The sequence below is a fragment of the Benincasa hispida genome, chromosome 9, assembly GCF_027475165.1.
Source record: "Benincasa hispida cultivar pf3 chromosome 9, pf3_genome.v1.1, whole genome shotgun sequence".
Taxonomy (NCBI): Eukaryota; Viridiplantae; Streptophyta; class Magnoliopsida; order Cucurbitales; family Cucurbitaceae; genus Benincasa; species Benincasa hispida.
The window spans coordinates 91,195,956-91,218,266 of NC_143486.1; the positions used below are offsets into that span (position 1 = coordinate 91,195,956).

General features: G+C 35.6%; 1 long non-coding RNA gene across 1 annotated transcript; it reads left to right on the forward strand.

Moving 5' to 3' along the window:
* The first annotated feature begins 9,327 nt into the window (after positions 1 to 9,327).
* Positions 9,328 to 11,800, forward strand: LOC120085431 (uncharacterized). Its single transcript, XR_005483932.2, has 2 exons — positions 9,328 to 9,818; positions 10,495 to 11,800. It is a non-coding gene; the product is annotated as an uncharacterized LOC120085431 (long non-coding RNA).
* Positions 11,801 to 22,311: the final 10,511 nt, after the last annotated feature.

The following is a 22,311-nucleotide window of genomic DNA, read 5'->3' on the forward strand; positions in this document are numbered from 1 at the left end:
GTGAATTTTTTATGAAGATCGCGGTTGTACAGTGTCGACTGTACAACAACATTGCAATGTTGTGCCCTAGCATTGCAACACTGAAATGTAACGGGCGGAGTTCTTTTTCATAGCATTGTGACGCTCCGAAATGGAAAAGAAGTGCGGTTTAACGTCCGATTCGCGCACGGTTCGTGGAGTGATGTTCCGATTCGGTTCGTGGGTTCTCCGGTTTGGTTGGTTTGGGTTCTTTTGGGTTGATTGTGGCTAGTTCAAGTTGTTCTCGGTCCTGTTCGAGTGGTTCAAGGCCTGGTTCACTTGTTTCAAATCGGTTGACATTTATTATTATAATATTTAGTTTTTTTAATTAATAAATTAATATACGTGTTATGTTAATTTAATTAATTGTTTAGGTGTCCAATCCCGGTCCAATAATCTTTTTAATTATGCATATGATGATGATTTAATTTTATTATTATATGTCATAATGTATGCCATATAGTATAAATCCCACCATAGGTTATGCATTATTCATATATAATATATATAGTTGCATCATGCTCATGCATCATATAATATAAGTGTTATAGTATATAGTTGCATGCATTAATAACATAGCCATGCATCATTTATATTATAAGTATTATAAAATATGGATAAATGTAGGTATGGATGTATGTTGTTAAACTCTAATGCACAAGCGTGTAACGTACCTTCCAACGCTTGATTAAGTGGCTCTGTTTTCCCATATGTTTGTGGGTGAAAAGCTGAGCTGAAATCTAACTGAGTACCCAACGTTGTATGAAGACTCTTCTAAAAACTAGATGTAAAACGAGGGTCTTTTTCAGACACAATAAATACTAATACTCCATGTAATCTCACCACTTCTATCATGTATATCTGAGCCCACTTGTTCACTGAATATGTAGACTTGCCTAGAATGAAATACGCGAGCTTAGTGAGTTTGTGTACTACAACCAAATCACCATAAACCCCTTTGCTGTTCTTGGCAACCCCACAATGAAATGCATAGACACATTTTTCCACTTTAATTCTGGTATGCTCAGGGGTTGCAACAAGCCTGTTGGCTTCTGTCTCGGGGCGGGGGAATAAAAAATTGGAAAATGAGAGCTAAAAAGATCAGTGAGTGCCACTCTTATATGAAAATAAGTTTGATTTTAGTAATTCATTTTTGGAAAAGCAATTTCACAAACAAGCAATAATCACACATAAGCATGTGACCCTTTCAACCTGATAACTGGTTACCCCTAGCATGATCATGTATTCCTTTGGGTATTCCCGTGAATTCCTGACATCAATGATGTGGAAACAATCCCAGTACCCTTATAGCCCGCCCAATGTGCACATGTCGACAATATCTTATTAGACATGCTTGAGACACGCTAACAATTTTCCAGGGTACAATCTCAGTTTCCAATGCAACTTATGATATGTAAAACAATAAGAATCAAATCAACCAATAAAATCAAGAAAAACACATTTCCTGATCATGCAAATTTTCCAAACCTTACACATATATATAATAACGACACACACACACACACACACACACACACACATATATTCAAACATACAAAAATAGAAACCCACTTACGATTCCCTGGTGTACGATTTTCGTACCATTTGTAGCCTTGTTTGTCTTTAGAATCCTGGCCCTGTAATAAGCCAACAATCCACTCAGAGCCCCATATTTAGGGCTAGAATAACCATAGAACAGTTCCTTTACCCTAATAGAAGATTACCAACCCCAAAAGACCTAAATCAAACTTTTAAATTGCAAGAACAGTTGTTGGACACAAAGTTGTCTTTTCTACACCCAGTTTCTGTCAGTTTGATGCCTGGCTCTCCTTGCCAATGCCTAGACTATTTGTTTGGACATATGGCTAACCTTACCAAAGCTTGGTCAACTCTCAGGATACCTAATGCTCAAACATAACTCCTGGATACCTCCTCCAACGCTTGGAATTCTTCCACCATTGCCTGGATCTCACCTCAAATGTCCAAAACTTCCCCTCAAACACCTAGACTTATTTTCAAACCCCCAGAGCTTCCTCTATTGACGGAAGTGAAGTGAGAGCTCCGGGGTATTTATAGGCCTTGGCAGCCCATCCTTGTCACCTCTACATGCCTCAGACGCCTGACGCCTCCACCTTGCATGGATTTGAAGTTCCTCTCTAGGTGAAGCCAATGCCTAACCCAAGCCACCTTCTACTTGCATGCTACTTAATGTGTCCTTCTACAACCATGTCCAATGCCTGGTGCTTGCTTGAAGTGTCTTCATCACACTTTGCATGCTTCAAGCTTGGTTTTAAGCCGTTCACCTCTTACTGAGACTCCCAAGGTTGCATTTGGTGAGGACACATCAACCCTACTTAGCCCTACTCCAACGCATGGCTCCTTGAAAGTGTCCCAAAACTTCCAACTCTTTAACATGCGTCCAAGGTGAAGTCCAACACCTACCTATTTGGTGTTTTTGTGTCCAAGACTGATCCTTTGTGACTTAGACTTCCCTAAGTGCTCCTCAAAATACTCAACTTCTTCACCTAGTTGTCCAAGCATGATATGTCCTCAAGACATGCATTTTCCTTGTTCATCTTAGGGTTCTTGTTTTAGCTTCCTCCTCCATGGTTACTTCAAGCTCCAATCTTCCCTTCCTTAAGTTTAAATTAGATCTTATTTATCCTTCCATGTGTCCAAAAAGCCCCCTCGGCGTCCAACCTTCAAGCTTTGGGCATCTACCTCCTGATTAAGTCATATGCTTTCCAACACTTATACGTTTCTTACCTCATTACCATGTGTTCCCTACCTTATCACCATACGTCCAACCCTAATCTTTTCACTTGGTTATGCCTAGATCAAAGCATGGTTGTCCAACACTTAATCATTTATTCCCCTAGGCGTTTGACCTATCTGGTGTTGCTAGAGTTGCCCTAACATGCGTCCAAATGAGCATTTCTATCCTAGGGTTGCATCCAAGGTTCCTACAATTTCCAGTTGTACTTCTAACTCCGGGATGACTTATTTCATACTTAATACTTACTCCAATTTCCTCCTTCTTCCTTGGCCTAGGCGTTTACCTTATCCCCTAACACTTCCAGGCCAATTCTAGGTTCAAAGCATAGTTTTGACACTTAGCCAAAATTCTACCCTCCAACCTACTATGCTTCCAACTCTTGAATCCCAACATTTTTTCTCCCAATACTTGACCAAACTTTTCTTTTCCTCTTTTAGACCATGCATACTTCTCTTCTAACCACATGATCCCAACACTTAATAATTCTTCTAAGAGCCAATGCTTCCTCCAAAGCATGGTTTAGACACTTAACCAAACTTTTTCCTTCAAAGTCTTTAATTATGAGTTATTCTCTCATCCTAAGGAATATTACGAGGGTCCGGGTGTTACACAAAATCTCATAGTCATAATCTTTCACAAACTTTAGCCATTTGTGTTGTCTCATATTTAACTCCTGGGTGAAGAAGTATTTCAAGCTCTTTTGATATGTGAAAATCTGTATCTTCTCTCCATATAAGTAATGTCTCCAGATCTTTAAAGTGAAAACCACTATTGGCAACTCCAAATCGTGTGTAGAATAGTTTTGTTCATGATTCTTTAATTGCTGAAAGGCATAAGCAATCATTTTACCTTGCTGCATCAACACACATCCTAGTCCTCTCTTAAAGGCATTACTATAAATAACGAAACTCTCTGATCCATCTGGTACTATAAGAATTGGTGCAGAAACCAACCTCTATTTAAGATCCTAAAAACGGTCCTTACAAGCCTTACCCCAAACAAAGAAGGCATCCTTTCTGGTCTACTGAGTTAAGAGAGTGGCTATGTGAGAAAAGTCCTTAACAAACAGACGGTAATAGCGTGCTAACCCCAGAAAACTGTGCACTTCACTGATTGTCGTAGGACGAGGCCAACTTGTAACTGCCTTAATCTTCGTTGGATCTACTGATACCCCCTCTTTTGACACCACGTGCCCTAGAAAAGACACCAAGCATAGCCAAAATTCACACTTAGAGAACTTAGCATACAACTTATTTGATATTGGAGGGTCAAAACCTTTCGTAGATGATCCTCATGCTCTGCCTCTGTCTTAGAGTAAACCAAGATGTCATTAATAAAAACTATCACAAAAGTGTCAAGGAATTTCTTGAACATACTATTCATCAAGTCCATAAATACCATAGAAGCATTAGTCAAGCCAAATGACATTATGGTGAACTCATAATGTCCATATCTAGATTGGAAAGTAGTCTTAGAAATTTCATTGTCCTTAATGCTCAGTTGATGGTTCCCTCAACATAGATCGATCTTGGAGAAAATTGTAGTCCTTGTAATTGGTTGAACAAGTCATCAATCCTGGGGAGAGGATACTTATTCTTGATAGTCATTTTGTTTAGCTCTCTATAATCAATGTATAGGCGTAATGACCCATTCTTCTTTTTCAAAAACAGCACTGGTGCACCCCATGGTAACACACTAGGGTGTATGAAACCCTTATCTAGTAACTTCTGCAATTGAATCTTGAGCACCTTCAATGTAACGATCCAAGTTCAGGAGGGGTACATGAATAAACCGGTATCACATCTAAACGAGCGGGATCCTGAGGACATGAAAGTATGGTTAAGAAAGGCTTAAAAGAAATGAAAGTTACTACCTATACCAACAAGGTGCACCTTCCTTTTCGGTGGTTCAATCATAAGAACTCCAAAGTTAAGCGTGCTTAGCTTGGAGCAATCTTATATTAGGTGATCTCCTGGGAATTTTCCTAAGATGCATATGAGTGAGGACAAAGCATGCTGAAATGACCCGTGTTTGTTTATGGGGACAACCTTCTAAAAAAGCATTCAAGGCAATGAAGGAAGGGAGGATGACATAGCCAAGTCAAAGAGGACGTAGGGGAATGCCTCGGCCATTAGGGGTCCGAATTCGGATTCCGAATCCTGGGCCTGGGGCGTTACATTCAATTTCACTGGGGTCATTCTATATGAGGCCTTCGACAATATTACACAAAATCATGCATGTCCAAGACTATTAAGGTCACATCTAGCATACGATTCACTATTTCAGTTCGACATGCTTTTATCTTTTCTTTTGCTAACATAATTTCTCTAGACAAAGTAGAAACTAATAAACCATAATGCAAAGGTTCCAATTCTAACATAGCTTGCTTCACAAATACAAAGGATATATATGAATGAGATGATCCAAAATAAAACAATACCCTTGCATAGTGCCCCAAGATTAGGAGCGTACTTGTCACCACAGTGTCTGACTTCTAAGCCTTTTACCGAGTGGTTGAATAAACTCAACCCTACTGATGTTGCTGCCTACTTAAATCTTTATGACCATAAACTGCAGATTGGCTCCTATAATATGATGTGTTTCTATTAGGGCATTTATCACCTGTGTGCCATTCCTGTTTACAATGAAAATAAACACAAGAACCAGCCAAACATCGTCCCCAATGACGTCTACCACAAGAATGACACACTAGTTAGCTTTTTTCTACCATTCATGACTAGAAATCCTACTGCTTGGAGTGCCGAAATGGTTTTTCTAGATATCGTCCCTTCTAATGAGGCTTGAAAGCCTTCTGCTCTGCCTTTCTTTTCTGCCTCGAGGAGAATCCTGATTCTTGAGATCCCATGTATTCCTTCCCCACTGTGGAATCTATCCTCATTGCTATACAGAATGTTGTTGCATAACTACTAGGCTTATGAGCCTATACATGATTCCTCAGTTCATCCTTCATACCGTGGAGAAATCTTTCTGTCTTGTTCTCTTCTATGGCCACCATTTTAGGGAGCAAAACGAGATAACTTGGTAAACTCTCGTTCGTATTCCACCGTCGATAGGGTCCCCTATTTTAGATTCATGAATTTTTCTTATTTATTGTACCTGGTGTCGACAGAGAAGTACTGCTCATAGAAGAGCTCCTTGAACTGGTCCCAGGTAACTAGCCCTCCGCTGGTGTTCATTGATTTCTGTCGACTACCACCAATTTTTTGCATCGTCTGTCAACACAAATGTTGCACACTGAAGCTTTTGGTCTTCTGGACATTTCAGATAATGGAAAATAGTTTCGATGGGGGACATCCACATCTCGACCTTCATAGGGTTCTTTAGTAACCCATCAAAGGTGCAATGATTGTGTTTCCTGAAATCTCGCAGATGTTTGACCTCAATCGAGAGATTTGACATGTTCTGGTGTTGTGCCTAGTTCTAAGCCTCAACCTATGGCGTCTGCACTGGCAAAACCGATACTTGCTGAGACTAGGCGAACTAGATCATTCGCTCATTTTTCATTTCCTTCACCCTACCCAGTACTACTGATGTGACCGCTTTCCCTATCACCATTGGCAAACCAGGAAACTCATCTGCGACAACAAGGGGAACCGATGTCTATGAAGGCATAATCGTATTTTAGGTTCGACTTCTTGTCTGAACCCTTTGCCACCATGAACCAGAAGGTTCACTAAATGGAAAGTGATTCCCTAATGCAGGATGGTTCTAAACTTGAGGATCTCAAACTTATGGATCCTAAATCTGTAGATCCTGAACTTGTGGATCTTGTACTGTCGGGTTTTGACCTCTAGGATTTCGACCCCCTTTGACAATCCTATGACTACCTCTTCCTTTAACTCGTCCAATTTCCTGACAATCATAGCCTTTATCAAATTAATCATCAAGGAAATATGTCAATTACGATCACAAATCCAACATAATCCTGTGTATATATCATAGGACATACATGTCGATGACGAATAATCTGTTAATGGCCAAAAAGTGATAATCTGGACTTACATAGTAAGTCAGTCAACAAAACCCAAAACATAACCTCTAATACCAACTATAAAGACCCGACTTTCTAAGACACCTGATAGGATCGTTACCTCATGCATGCATAAACTTGTACGTAGACATTTACATTTAAAATATGAAAACTAGACTATTCTATTGAATAAGAAATTGAAACAAAGTTTCGGTTCAAATCTAATACTGTTTTGGGTACCCTTCTAGAATGGAAATTTTAAAATATGGGAATTGAACTTAGAAATCTCAAACACCTAAGTTTTTTCAAAATCCAAATCATGGAAGAAAAAAAAAAAAGGAAAATATGAAAACAACACAGAAACTCTTATGTCTAAGCATTTGTTTAGTCCCTTTGGCACTGTCACGGATCCCTCTTATCAGTCGCCTATGTATCCTTGCACTTACCTAAAAATATGCAAACATAAAGAATGAGTATAAGTACTCAATAAGTGACCCCATTATCGGGATCAGGCTAGGCAATCGAATGCAATGAATGTTTGAGGTTGGTGGGACATGCATACCATAACTGTTCTTGGAAAGCCATATAAGAGGATAATCTATCTCGTCTTAGCTCACATGTCTAGTGGCTTAATGGCGCACTATAAAAAACATGAAAGTGAACCTACTGGTGATAACTCTAAAAAGAGCTATAATTCCTAGCTTAATTTAGCTTATTAATAAATTTTACATGTTAAATATCCTATTCTGTAGGTATTGAACACCGATGAGGTACAACCGAGCAATTGAAGTCAAACAAAGTTAATTTGAAGCAATTTAAAGGTGATTTAAGCATCTGAGATTCAAATAAGGAGAAATGACAAAAATTCCCTTGATTGGAGCGTCGCAGCCATTTTTCAATGCTTTAACGCAATGTTGTAAGGTAGAACCTGAAGATATACGACAGCGTCGCAATGCTATCCTTAGCATTGCAACGCTGTGATGATTAATGAAACGTCAGCTCATACACGTGCACGTTTGTCGCAAGCAAGCGTCCACAGCATTGCACCTCTGCTCCAACGTTCGAGGGTTGCTGTCAACAATAGCGTTGCAACACTCTTGCTAGCATTGCAAAGTTTAGGAACGCTGCGTCAATGGTATAAATGCTTTCTTTCCAAATTAGGTAAAGAGAGGGGATGCAAAATTCGGTGGAGGCCGAGGAATGGCTGCTAGTTCTTCCCCTTCCTTTATCTTTTTTGAATCTTTAGGTTAGATTTTTATTTTCTTTTGGATTGTAAACGATGGATTGGATCTTTCTCTTCAATTTGTCTATCGATTTCTCGAGGGAACAGTTTTCTATCTAGTTTTTGAAGCTTTAATTCTTTGATAATTTCTGAAGTTTTTGTGTTCTTGTATAAATTGCATGTTGAATTAGTGTGTTCTTCGAATCCATTATAATTTCTAAAAGCATGATTGTGAGGTTGACTGTTCACGTATAATCGTGAATGACTAATCGATTTTTAGTTGCGTCATATTTTTACCTGAATGTCTAGCTAAAATCAATTAAGTAGCATTAGTTAATTGTATATTTGATGGCTATTCCTAGGATGAATGAATTGCTAGGTTCGAAGATAAATTTGATTAGTTGAATATGACTTTTCTGATAATTAATCGACACAATTGAATTCTAAATTGTAATGCTTGTGTTTTTAATTCTATATTGGCGCTATCGAACCCAATAAAATTTAGAAGCATGTAGATTAGCTAGGGTATGGCCTTTCCGACCTTAATTAATAATTAAGACGCTTTATCGATTAGATTCTTGTAAGTTGTCTGCCTTTGTAGAGGCTAGTTAGATCGTATTGAGCGAGTACTTGTGCATACATGAATCAGTTGCATGTTTAATTTTCAGGAATCAAGGATAGAAATTGCATTGAATGGCTCTAGAAACTAGATAGAGCAATCTTACTTTACATTTATCCCTTGCATTTTAATTCTTTGCATGTTTTCATTTTATACAATACCAAAACCTCATTTTTACTACTATTCATAGTCGCATTTAGCTTAAGAGAAGATTAAATCCTGACCTCCCTATTGTTTAACCCCGTACTTGCCACTTATGCTACTTGTTAGTATAAGAAGTAGGTTTTAGTGATATAAATAGTTTTTATTTTTCTTTGGGTTGAAGAGGAATCAACAACATCGATTTTCAACTCGCGAAGAATCGGTTCACAGTATCGTAACATGCAAATCAATATGTCGGTTCAGGCATGTCTAGTGGCCTAATGGTGCACGGTCAAAGCATGGAACTAAACTAGAGATGTCCATTTAACCTGCAAGGCCGAGGCTCGCGGGGACCCACCTCGAACAGAGTGGGGGAATCCCCAAATACATGGGTAATGGGGGAGGGGGTGGGGATTTTTTTTCCATTTACCTTTCAAGGCCGAGGACAGGGAATATTCCCCATCCTTGCCCTGAGTAATAATATTATATAAATATTTATATATTAATGTATTATTATGTTATTTTTAATATATATATATATATGAAACACTAAGAAAGCTACCTATTGCCACCTCACTCACGAGTCACGCTCTCACCCTCACCTTCCTCAAATCTCATCTCATGATTTTGCCTCTCATGCTCCTTCGACGGTCGTCCCGTCGGTGTTCTCCAAAATCTCTCTCTACTCCTTTGACATCTAACCTAGCCACCCTCGCTGCTTCGACGGTCATCCTAACAATGTTTCGCCCATAGATGTACGATTTTGGCATCTTCATTCAAGCCTAGCCACCCTCGTCTTCCTCTCTACTTCTCTTCCTCGCTGTTCATTCACTTCAAGTCTATCGGGGTCTTCCACCGGCATCTTACCCATAGATCTATGATTTCAACGTCTTCCAAGACCAGCCGCTATCGTCTTCCTCTCTACTTTTTTTCCTCACTGTTCATTCATTTCAAGCTCACCGACGTCTTCCACCGGCATCTCACCCTCAGATCTGTTTGGTTGTTGTTCGTTCATTTCAAGCTCACTTGTCGCCGTCTCCTCCCATCCAAGGTATGTCTGAATTCCACTAATTATTTTGGAAGTTGACCATAATTGCAGTAGTGTCCATTATGTGATCTGTCACGATGAGTTCATTTTGGGAGTTGCTGTCATGTTTTTTTTATACTCTTTAATTCATAACAGTTGATTGAAGAAGAAGAGAAAATGGTTGTTTCTCTTAAATCTTCATCTTAAATTTGTAGGAAATGATTGTTAGTAATAGAAAATAGCTCAAAATAGTAGTAAAAACATGAAAAGATAATAGCAAGAAGAAGTTGACAGCAACAAATTTTCATTTCACTTTTTAGGAAGAATTTGTGATATTTTGAAGAAGAATTAGCTTGAGAATCAATCTTGGAAGTTTAACCTCTGATTTTACACTTAAAAATGGAACAATTCAAGCATGGGTAGGCTGAAAATTAGATATGATTGACCTATTGATAGAGTACACTAAGTTTAAATCTCTATCGAAAGGAAATTTATTTTGGCAATGGAGAATTTAAATCTGTATCAAAAGGAAATTTATTTGATATCATCATCACATTATGATATGATAACATTTTAGTTTCTTTTGAACCCATTTGTTTCACCGAACAATTTCTTGTAATAAGAATGATAATTACATTGATTAATTTTTTTTGTAATTAGATTACAATGTATGTAATTATTACTATCTGACTATTTGTAGGTGAAAATGACTTTATCAAATAATTATAAGTTAGAATAAGGTGGCTCAACTCCAACATTTATGAACAGGAGTGAATCAACCTCAATGAATAATGTTTCAAGTGATAATGATCAATCTACACCTATTACATTAGGTAGTGATGATAATGGGGATTTATTAAAACGTAATTAGTTGATACTGGTACTATGAAACCATTATAAAAGAAAAAAAATAAATGATACCATGAACCCATCGGTCCACTATGTCAAAAATAGTGTGAGATGAGATGATAGATCACCCCTACTAGTCTAACATGTATCACATACATAACTCATAATAGGTCCCATAACACAATTATAATGTAACATAACATATTGTTTCAGCTTGCACATAGTCCTCATAATCTTCCTGAATCATAGAAAAATCACATAATCCAGGTAAATGACCTAAAAAGAAATCCATCATTAACTTAATATTTTTTAACTTGGACGCCTAGCACAAAAGTACCGATAATAGTTTCACTTACCTCAAGATCAAATCTAGATATAAGCAAGTTATCCACGTAAAATCATTGAATTCGAAATCACTCCTAAAACAGGAATCAAAACTTAAAGTTAACATTTAAGTTCTAAATTCAACCACCAAATCATCCAAATAATTTCTAACAAATCTAAACAATTTTCACCCACAATGTGATGGTCCAAAATCACCAAAAATCAATCTCCACACCCACTGGACAACACCTCAATTCCTTCCAAAAACTTCAATTCAACCTTCAAATGCCAAGAGCCAAAAGAATTTAGGCCAAACATTGATTGGGTACACAAGACACATCATGAAATCTATCAAAGAAAAACCCAAATCCAAATGGGTAACCATAAACTAGCAAGAACTAGAAAGAAACTCACAAAGAATTCGCCCAAACGCCACAATACTTGTTGGACAGTAATTTGAAATACCTCCAAATCTTCAACATAAAACCCAAACACAACGGACGTCAACTAACCAAAGCTAGAACGTTAATGGCATTCGAGATAACCCACTAAAATTCGACGAAAAACAAAAAAAGGATCTCACCCAATGGAACCTCTAATGAGCCCACTGGACAGTACTAGCGCAAGCTGCACATCGACAACAATAGAGAACTGAATTGATGGACGGCGACGTTCTACCTTCGGCTGGGCTGAAGTCTACCGATCAAGGTGTGGGCGCTAGCGACTGGACACACGAATGATGGACTATTGGGTTTTATACCCTAAAATTCGTAGATAAAAAATGTAAATAATTGACTATTATCAATAAAGAGTTATCGATGTTGTTACAATAAGTGTTATTGTTTATGTTGAATTTGTTGTCTTAATAACCCTAAATCCAATAAACTAACATCCTAATTTATCTTATGAGTCTTGAATTGTATGTAGAGACATACAAGGATCAATGTTCAACATACAAGGATCAATGTTCAAGATACAGCTTAAAGGGGTCTAAAGTATAGGGATAAGGCTGAGTACCTTATCTTGGTGACACTATGGATACGACTCGTTTTATATTTGATACAAATGCAATGATCCAACACGTTCGTGCATGTGACATGTGAGTGGGGGTATTCTATGCAATGAGTTTGCATAATACCGGACCACGAAATAGTAACCACTAGATGTAACTTTGTTGATTAGTTAGGTTTCTATTTTAATATGACCTAGGCAACTTAGTCTTAATCCTGCGTCTATTATAAGCTTCTGTTTACGAGGGATTGTCCTTTGTATAGGTGAGAGTGGCAGTTTATCGACTCAATATGCCTACCATTTTGGGGACAAGATCGAGTGGGGAGCTAGGAACATAAAAATACAAGATGGATTTCACTCCTTCTCTACTATAGAGTAAGTAGATGAGTATTCCCTTAAATAGTATCTTCGGGACTTGAACAAAGGACCCTACCCTCTCACTTGCCCGATAGGGGTTTTTGTTTAATGGTTGGACCATAAACAGGTTGTTCATTAGAGGAGCACTGTACTGAAGGATAAACAAGTAACCTAGGGGTAAAATGATAATTTTGACCCAACTAGTGTTATGAACACTCATGAAAGACTAACTTGTTGCTTTTAGTCTATATCTGTGGATACAAATATATATCTACAGTGAGAAGAGTACGTTTGTGGGTCTTTAGTGGAGTGTAGTCACAATTAACGAATATTGATTAATGAGGTTAATGAGTTTAACCAATTAATCTCATATCATTTGAGCTTTTGATCTGTATGTCCATGAGGTCTTCTTCCTAGCTCATAAAGGAAATTGAGGTAATTATGTCTCGAATAGAGTTTGGAATGTTGAAATTCACTTAGGGAAATAGTATAATGTATAATGATACATTATAATATAAAATTTAGGTTTTAATTAATCTTTATAATATAAATTTTAATTTTGGATATAATTTAAAATTGATTTATGAGAGAATTAAATATTTGAAGGAGTTCAAATATCAAGTTAATATGAATTGGATTCATATTAAAACTGTAGGTTAAGATTAATGCGTTTTAGATGCATATTAAAATTATATGTTATGAGAGAAATACAATTGAATATGATTCATATGTAGATTAAATTAAATATATGATATTTAATTTGGTAATTAACTAATTGGAATATTAATTAATTATTAATTTAATTTAATTTAATTAATTTTACTAAAACTATAGGTTATGCGGAAGATATATTTAAATGAAATTATTAATTAAATTAGATTTAATTAATTAATTAAATTATTTATTTGATTTTTATTAAATCTAATAATAACTCCTACGTATGGGAGTTATTAGCTCCAACGTTTCCTCTCTTTCCATTGGTTGATATATCTACAAAACATAAGTTTTGCAGAAGATTCTCTTTACAAAAGGGTTTTGTGTAAAAGAGATTCTCTCCTTTTCTTCCCAATTAGATTTTTGGTTCCCATAAACCAATACTTAAATTCTCAAAGAATAGGAGGTTTTCAAATTGGTGGTGTTTGTGCTTTTAATCCTAAGGAGAATTGGCGTTCTTCCATTCGAGTCATCGACAAAAGTAAGTGTTCTTTCTTTTCTTTGTAGGATTGTATTCCTATTTGTTATGCATGCTTAACCTAGAAATTTTACGGTAGGTTGAGGATTTTAGGTCTCCCTTTTTTACTTTGTAATTTTGCCAGCGTATTGGTATTTCAATTTCTCAATTGATTTCGAGTTAGGTCTTAAATTAATCTGCTGCGTTAGGGCTTTTATCTCTATAATTGGTATCAGAGCCAACTTATATAACTAATTTAGAAATTTCGAAATTTATACTGGTTTGGTGGGTTGAATTGCATTCTAAATATGATTTGCGAATGAATGTTTACGGTAAATTTTGGCCTTAATTTACATATTTGATTTGATCATTTTGTAAAGGCCCCTACTTTTTTTGGGCATTTTATAATATAAATGCAATCTTTTATAAGTTTGTGTTTAGAATTAGAACTATTTGTTGTGAAAATCGAGACCATTTTTTGCCAAATGGATGAACAAATCGTAGAATTGCCCAGAATTTGCTTCCCAATGTTGTTGCGTTTTCATGAGGGTTAGGGCTTACGTTGTGCACGATTCAACTACGGTTAAGGGTGGTCCAATCTGGTTCAGCTAGTTCAAGGTGATCTCATCTGGTTTTGTGCTGGGTTGGCTTGGTTGATGGTTTTGAGGTTCGGTTCGAAGCGGTTTGGGTCAGTTCGGGTTGGTACAATCTGATTATGGAGTGGCAGAAGCTGTTTTTAGGACAAAATTTGCAAAATTATTGCAATTTATTGTTTTTTTTTATCCTACCGGTCAAATTACTGATTCATTTGCTATTTAAATATTTTATGGATGTCACTTAGATAAATCTCACCATAGGTTATGCATGATCATGCATTTTAATATGTTATAAAGGTTATAATGTGTGGTATTAATGCATGATAAATAAATAAATAAATAAATAAATAAATATATATATCATACATAATTTCATGATTTATTTAATATATTTTGATATGTTAAATATATGAAATTGAAAAAGCATGATGCATGACATTACTTAGGTAAATATAAAAGGTGATATTTATTAATGTTTTGTGTATGCTTGGTTGATTTTCATGAATTGTTTAATATAAGTGTTATATTAATAAATTTGAAAATCAATTTGCATGGAGTATGAAACATCCATAGTTTAATATAATTTTTATATTAAAGTCATGAAATGCATGTAATATAGTTTTCATATTAATTAGAATTTGATTGTTAATTAATTAAACCATAGAAAGCATGATTATAGGGCTAATAATTAATTTTGTAATAGTTATAAAATTAATATTGAGTAACCATCAACCTATAATAAAGAGTTGCATGCATGATTATAGGGCTAATAATTAATTTTGTAATAGTTATAAAATTAATATTTAGTAACCATCAACCTATAATAAAGAGTTGCATGCAAACTTATGATCTTAGAGAATTGGAATTAATTTTAAAATGTTTAAAATTAATTTAGACCTTAGATCACATTAATTTTAATATGATTAGAATTAAATCCTATTTTTTAAAATAGATTTAAAATATGATTGAGTAGGACAAATAAGATTTTAGGTTATAATGGAACTCTACCAGTGAAGTTTTGTCTAGGCTTGGGGTACTTAAGATGACAGTTTATGGAATACATCTTACTTGGGAACTGAACTGGAACTTTAGTTGAATTAACTTTAATTCTGTTAGTATGCAATATCACTAGGTTAATTAAATGATTTAATTCACCTAGAACATCAGAGTAAAGACCTTATTATAAGAGTTATAATAAGCATACACTTAGATAGAATCATTAGCCGGAATTTAACTAAGTTCAATAAAACCTTAAGACAGTAGAACACTTTAGTGGGAGAAAAATGTGTTGGCTTTCTAACCCTTAATCCTAAATAAATAAATAAATTATTTAATATTTTGATGATAACAAACCTACTTTTATTTATTAATAATTTGAGTGTTTTGAAGTGGCCATTATATAGAGCTCAGAACAACAGTTTCAACGCAATTTGAATCACCTAAATCGGACCTCAAACAAAGAAGAGATAGTCGAAACAAGTTTAATGGAAAAATCCCGAGCTGAAATGTGCCACTTGGAGCAATGGAAAAGTGACACATGGTGGGCTTTTGATTTTTGGATTTGTTTTAAAAAGAATATGAATTTAATATTATTTTATGTTTGTGTCTAACGACTAGTTTTGGATACAGGGTGGACATTTCCTTTTTGTTGGATTTTAAAAGAAATGATTTTTAAAGATATATATTATTATATTATTTTTTGTTTGTGTCTAAAGACTAGTTGAGTTTAAATCTCTACCATTCAATTTTCTTTTATTAACATCCAATGGCTCAAATTAAATTTGGATTTCACCATCCTCCACTATTTAAATAATACTTCTTCTCCTCCAAATTAACAAAACAATTTTACATTATTTTTCAATCCTCTATAACTCAAAGCCACCATTGTTATACTCTCTCTTTAAGTTTCAATTTTCTTCTTTTCATCTAATTCTTGAGAGAGATATCTTATGTATTGTGAGGATTGATTTGTTGTGAGCAAAAGCTTGTAAATCTATTATTCAAGAGAGTTTTTCTCATATTTTTCTTCATTTCCAAATTCATTGTAATGGTTGCTCTTGATCCCTAAAAAGAGTGGTTGTAATAGTTTAATCCTCAACCGTGGAAAAGATCGGGTTCGTTTTTACTCCCAAAAAAAAAGAACATTGTAGTAGTTTGACTCTAAGCTGTGGAAAGAGTTGAGTTCATAGTGACATACCCAAGAGGAGTTTGGGAAGTGAATGTAGGCCGGTTGTGCCGATCCACTACAAAATTCTCAGTGTTAATTTCTCTATCCTTCTCTTACTTTTATTTTGCAATTAATTTATTGTTATATTTTATTGTATTAAATTAATTGCAATATTTGTTCCTTAAATTAAATGTTTAATGTTTATTTAGGTTGGTTGAATTGATCTTTACATATCTCATACCAATCTTGTTCTTAGAATCAAATTGGGTGCTTTAAAGTAGTATTATTAACTTCTTGATTATTTTGAATTGAATTTATTTAAATTAATTTATTGTTTAAATTAATTATTAGCAAAAAGTTTGTTAATTTATTTAATTGGGCTCACACTAAGTAAAAAAGTATTAATTAGTTTTATTAAACCCTATTCATCCCCTTCTAGGGTTGTCATACCGATCCTACAAAATGGTATATAGGATATATTAGTTCTTAGTTCTCACGTCCCTAAGAGTTTACACCGTGAGATCCATTCTCGACTTCGTGTCGTCCTGGACATGGTCTCTCTTCAGAAAGCGTTTGCATGGGTCAATATCAAGGTCAATAGGGAAAGTGTTCATAGTAAGTGGGAGAAGGACACGTGTCAACGTATCCTACGGTCTTCTTCATTAAGTTGCACCATGGGATTCCTATGATCCGTCTGCATGTCGTCCTAGAGCAACAACCCCTTCGGAGGGCATGATCATAGGATTCGGGGCAACGCAAACTTCAGTAATAGATAGGGTTTCTTAGGTTAATCTTTCAACCGTTGTCTTTCCTTATGGTAGCCTATTGAAGCGTACCTCTGGGATATGAAAATGAGAGGGTCATAATTACGGGATGAATTAAGCTAGTTAATGAATGCTTGGCTGAAAAATGATAGCTAAGAACTATAGGAATAAGAGTTATTTTGGTATTAGTAATTAGCTAAGATTGTCTCAATTCATGAAAGGGGTAGCTGATCACCCTTCGGTGGCTGTTACTTTAACCTCTGAAGTATCGTTGCAAAACCTAAAGCAATAGTTTAATTAGGGTTCTTTGATTGCTTGTTTTTGCTAAATTGATTGGATGCTTGTATTTTAAGTAATGGGTTACAACAAATATAACGAATACGATCAATTGTTTGTTATTCGTTTCAGCATGTCTTCAATTATATTCTTGCTAAAGAACGAAAAACTAACCGATGAAAACTATGCGACGTGGAAATCTAACTTGAATAAGATTCTAGTTTTAGATGATTTGTGGTTCGTCTTAATGGAGAAGTGTTCTCCAATCCCTGCTTGAAATGTATCTCAAGCAATGAGGGATGCTCGTGACCAATGGACAAAGGCCAATAACAAGGCTCGAGCTAATTCTTGGCAAGTATGTCTGACGTTCTTACCAAGAAACACGAGGCCATGATCACTCACTTCAGATCATGGAGTCCCTCTAGGAGATATTTGTGAAGGAGCCCAGATAAAGGACCTTGAGGGAAAACGGATCGTTCCAATTTCCAAATTTTCACATAATATAGGATTTTACAGAAGAAGAACATACAATTATGTACTTAGTATAGAAACTAAAGCATGCTAAAAAAACATGTGAAAGAATAAAATTGGGTTCAAGAACCCTTACTTTTGAAGACCGTTCTTCAATGGATTCCCTCGAATAATACAGACACCACCATGATGGCTACCTTGATATTCTTTGGGATGAGAATCCAGGAGTTAGGTGCTCTGGCTATTTTGGTAGAGAGGGAAGAATTTTGAAAGAGGAGATAAGGAGAAGAAAGGATCTCACAGAACCTTTCTGTAAAGAGAAAATTTCTCTGTTCTCTTTCTCTGTTTTCACACATTGTAGAGAATAGGGAACTACTTCCCCGCTCACACATCTGAGAGAGCAAAAGGAGGGAAGGGAGTTACAACTCCCTCCCATAATTAGTTTTTCTAAATAAATTAATAAATTAAACTTTATTTATTTATTTATTTAATAAAACATTTAATGTGTGTATGTCTCCTACCAATGGCTTTTAATATAAATCTCATTTATATTAAATTTAATTATATGAATCATATTCATATAATTAATATTTGAATCATATTCAAATATTTATTTCCTCTCAAGTATACTTTATTTTATAATGTATCAAATACATTATAGTAATTATATCATATATAACTAAAATTAAATTAATTATATCAAATATAATTAATTTCCTCAATTAATTTGAAAAATTCAAATTAATCTAAAAAATAATTCTTATTTATTCACGTTGAGCTACCAAGGGGACCTCATGGATCAGTAGCTTGAAGCTACAACCGTATGTAAATAATTAATTAAACTTTTTTAATTAAATTATTCACTGTTCATTAACTGTCAGGCACTCCACTAAAGACTGACAACTGCACTCTTCGCACTACAGATATATTTCTGTGTCCATTGGATATCACAAGTCAACAGTACGAAAACTCTTCATAAATTGGTCGTAAGTACAGCTGGGCCAAAATTACCGTTTTGCCCCTGTAGTCACATCAACTTCTTAAATACCACTAATCTTTCTAATGAACAATAAATTATAGTCCAACTATGATCAAAATCCTCTCAAGCCAGGACAAGATGTGGCACCACATTGTTCAAGCCTCGGAATCAGCTCTTAAGAGAGCAATTTATCTACTTACCCCGATGTTGGGGAATAAGTGAATTCCTTCTTGTGTAGTAGTGTTCCCAACTCCCCAATCAGACGAATCCTCAAAATGGTAGGTTTATTGAGTCGACGATTTGACCACTCTCACCCATACAAATCAAAGGACTGCCTTCATAGGTAGGAGTTTACAACTCACTCAAGATTCAGATCATGTTACCTATGGTCATCCTGGTGAAATGTAAGTCTATATTATGAAAGGTATTATATAATGAGACTAAACATTTCGTGGTCCGATCTTATACATACTCTTTTGTATAGAATATCCCGCTCACATGTTTCCACATGAATGATCAGGATCAGATCATTTGTAGCACTTTATAACAAATGTAACATTAACAAAGTAGGCCATACTCATAAGGTACCTAGCCTTATCCATCTACTACAGACCATTTAGGTTATCACTTAAACAGGATCCACCCGTATGTCTCTACATACATGTTTAAGCTACAAGATGACCTTGGATCTTAGTTCATTGGTTTGTGGTTAATGAAACTAAAATTGAAATAAAATATCATATGTTTTATTAAATAAATAAGATGTTTGTACATTATAATTACAAACTATAAGACCCTATGAGATTTAGGGCACCAACCCCAACAATTTGGACAACTGTCCTCTCAGATCCGACATGAGGCTTTCAAGTACGTTTATAATGCATGAATGAAAAAGGCCAATCAATCGAAGAACATGTTCTTAACCTGATGGTCCACTTCAATGTCACCAAAATGAATGAAGCGGTCATCGACGAGTAAAGTCAAGTGTTTTTTATTCTGAAATCTCTTCCAAAGAGTTTCCTCCAATTCTGTAGGAATGTGGTTATGAATAAAATAGAGTACACCATAACTACCCTCCTAAGTGAGTTACCGACTTATCAGTCTCTTATGAAAAATAAGAGACCAATAAAATGAAAGGCAATATTGCCCCATTCCAGAAAGTTCCATAAGGGTTTATCCTCTGGAACTAAGTATGTACCTTCATCGTCTGGTTCTAAGAAGATCGAGAAGAAGAAAGGAATGAAAAGGAAGGCTCTCGCTGCTGGGAGAGGTAAGAGTAAGGCCAATGTGGCTGATAATGGCAAGTGCTTCCACTGAAATGTGGATGGTCACTAGAATCGCAATTTCCCAAAGTACCTCGCTGAGAAGAAGAAAAAAAGGAAGGTAAATATTATTTACTTGTCCTAGAAACTTTTTTAGTGGAAAATGACCATAATATCTCGAACTTAATTCAGGAGTCATTGATCATGTTTGTTCTTCTTAATAGGGAACTAGTTCCTTCCAGTAACTTGAGAAGGGTGAAATGACGTTCAAGGTTGGAACGGGAGACACCATTTCAGCTCATGCAATGGGAGCTGCAAAGTTATTTTTTGGAAATAGAAACTTGTTTTTAGAAAACTTGTATATAGTTCCTAAAATTAAAAGGAACCTTATATCTATTTCTTTCTTAATTGAACAAATGTATTCAATATCTTTTTCTTTTAATGAAGCATTCATTATGAAAAATGGTGTGACTATTTGTTCGACTAAATAAGAAAACAACTTGTATGTGTTAAGACCAACTGAACAAAAGCACTTTTAAATCATGAGATATTTAAAATTGCTAATACTCAAACAAAAAGGCAAAGAATTTCTCCAAGTAACAATATACATATCTTTGGCACTTGAGATCAGGTCACATAAATTTCGACAGGATTAAAAGATTGGTAAAGAATGGACTTCTAAGCGAGTTAGAAGATGATTCATTACCTCTATGTGAATCCTATGTTGAATGAAAAATGACTAAAAGACCTTTTTAGTGGAAAATATTATAGAGCCAAAGAGCCCTTAAAGCTCACACATTTAAATCTTTGTGGTCCAATGAACCTAAATTCTCGAAGAGGGTATGAATACTTCATCTCTTTCACAGATGATTATTCGAGGTATGGTTACTTATACCTAATGAAACGTAAGTTTGAAGACCTTAAAAAATTCAAGGAGTATAAGGCTGAAGTTGAAAACCTGTTAGGTAAAATGATTAAACACTTAGATCTGATCGGGGTGGAGAGTACATAGTTTGAAGAAATTATATCTTGAAATGCATAAGTATTAGATATGAGTTTATTTGTGAAGGGTTCTCACCCGTAGTTGGATGCTTGCATGACACCCGTGGGGGCAAGCTAAAACGAAAGTAGGATACCTGGAACAACGCATGGGTAAAATGAAAATTCATAATTGTTTTTTTTTTTGCTATTCAGCATTTATCTTAAAAAGTGCATCTAACGCATTGCTGGTTTAGAAAAAACAAGAATGTTTTGAGAAATGAAAGGAGTTGTGATAAAAAGCCTGCTGCACCTGAAACTAAACGTTAGTCCTTTTAGAAAAGAGTTAAGCTGAGTTATATTTTCCAAACTCTTATCTCAAGCTTATGACTGAATATGAAGAGAGGCGAACTCCGCACACTTAAGACAAAGGAGACGACAAAGAATTATTTTGGAATGCTTGAGGACAAGCATTGTTCAAATTTGGGGGTGGTGATAATTTGTAGAAATACAAGTTATTTTTGCTCTTAAGTTAGAATAATTAAGGTTTTTAATGATAGATTCTCCTAATTTTTAGAAGAAACGCATGGATTTATTCAAACATTAGCAAACTCATACAAAAGAAGTTTTATCACCAAATATCGCGGCACTAACACATTGTATTGCAGGATTTTAACGCAAGGATTAACGCTAACGCATTAGACAAGTGTCGTAGGAAAAGCTCTAACGCATGGGCCATGCGTTTGAGGGAGTTCAACGCAGAGAAGATTCATTGCTCCAGGCTGATTGTGTCATATCACCATTTGCAAGTATGGGCATCTGCAGCAGGCAGCGTCTGAAAAGCTTCCACGTAGCAGACGGCATTTGAAAAGCTTCCGAGTGTCAGGCGACTAATCAGGGCATGGACTTTAATGTTGACCAGGATATAGACTTTAATGCTGCCCATTCACTAAGTGGACGTGACCAACGCCTATAAATAGAGGAAGTCCCTCCAGAGTTAAAGAGTTCGAAAATTATCAAGATCCCTACTCTCTGTATAGTGTAGTCATAGTTTTAGTTCTGTAGAGGTTGTGCTGTGGTGCTAGACGATCAGAAGGGTTGAGAACCACCACCACCGTCGGTCAGGGAGCGGAGGAAGCTACTCTTGAGAAAGATACTCTATCTAATTCCTAACCAAGTGATTGTACACAACGAGATTGAGCCAAAGAAATACAAGAGATTGTATTCTTTGGCTTGACTCAGTTTCCTTCTTCTCATTTATCACTTCAGTTCATTTGATTAAATATTGCTTTTGTAAAGACTCTCTGTTTCT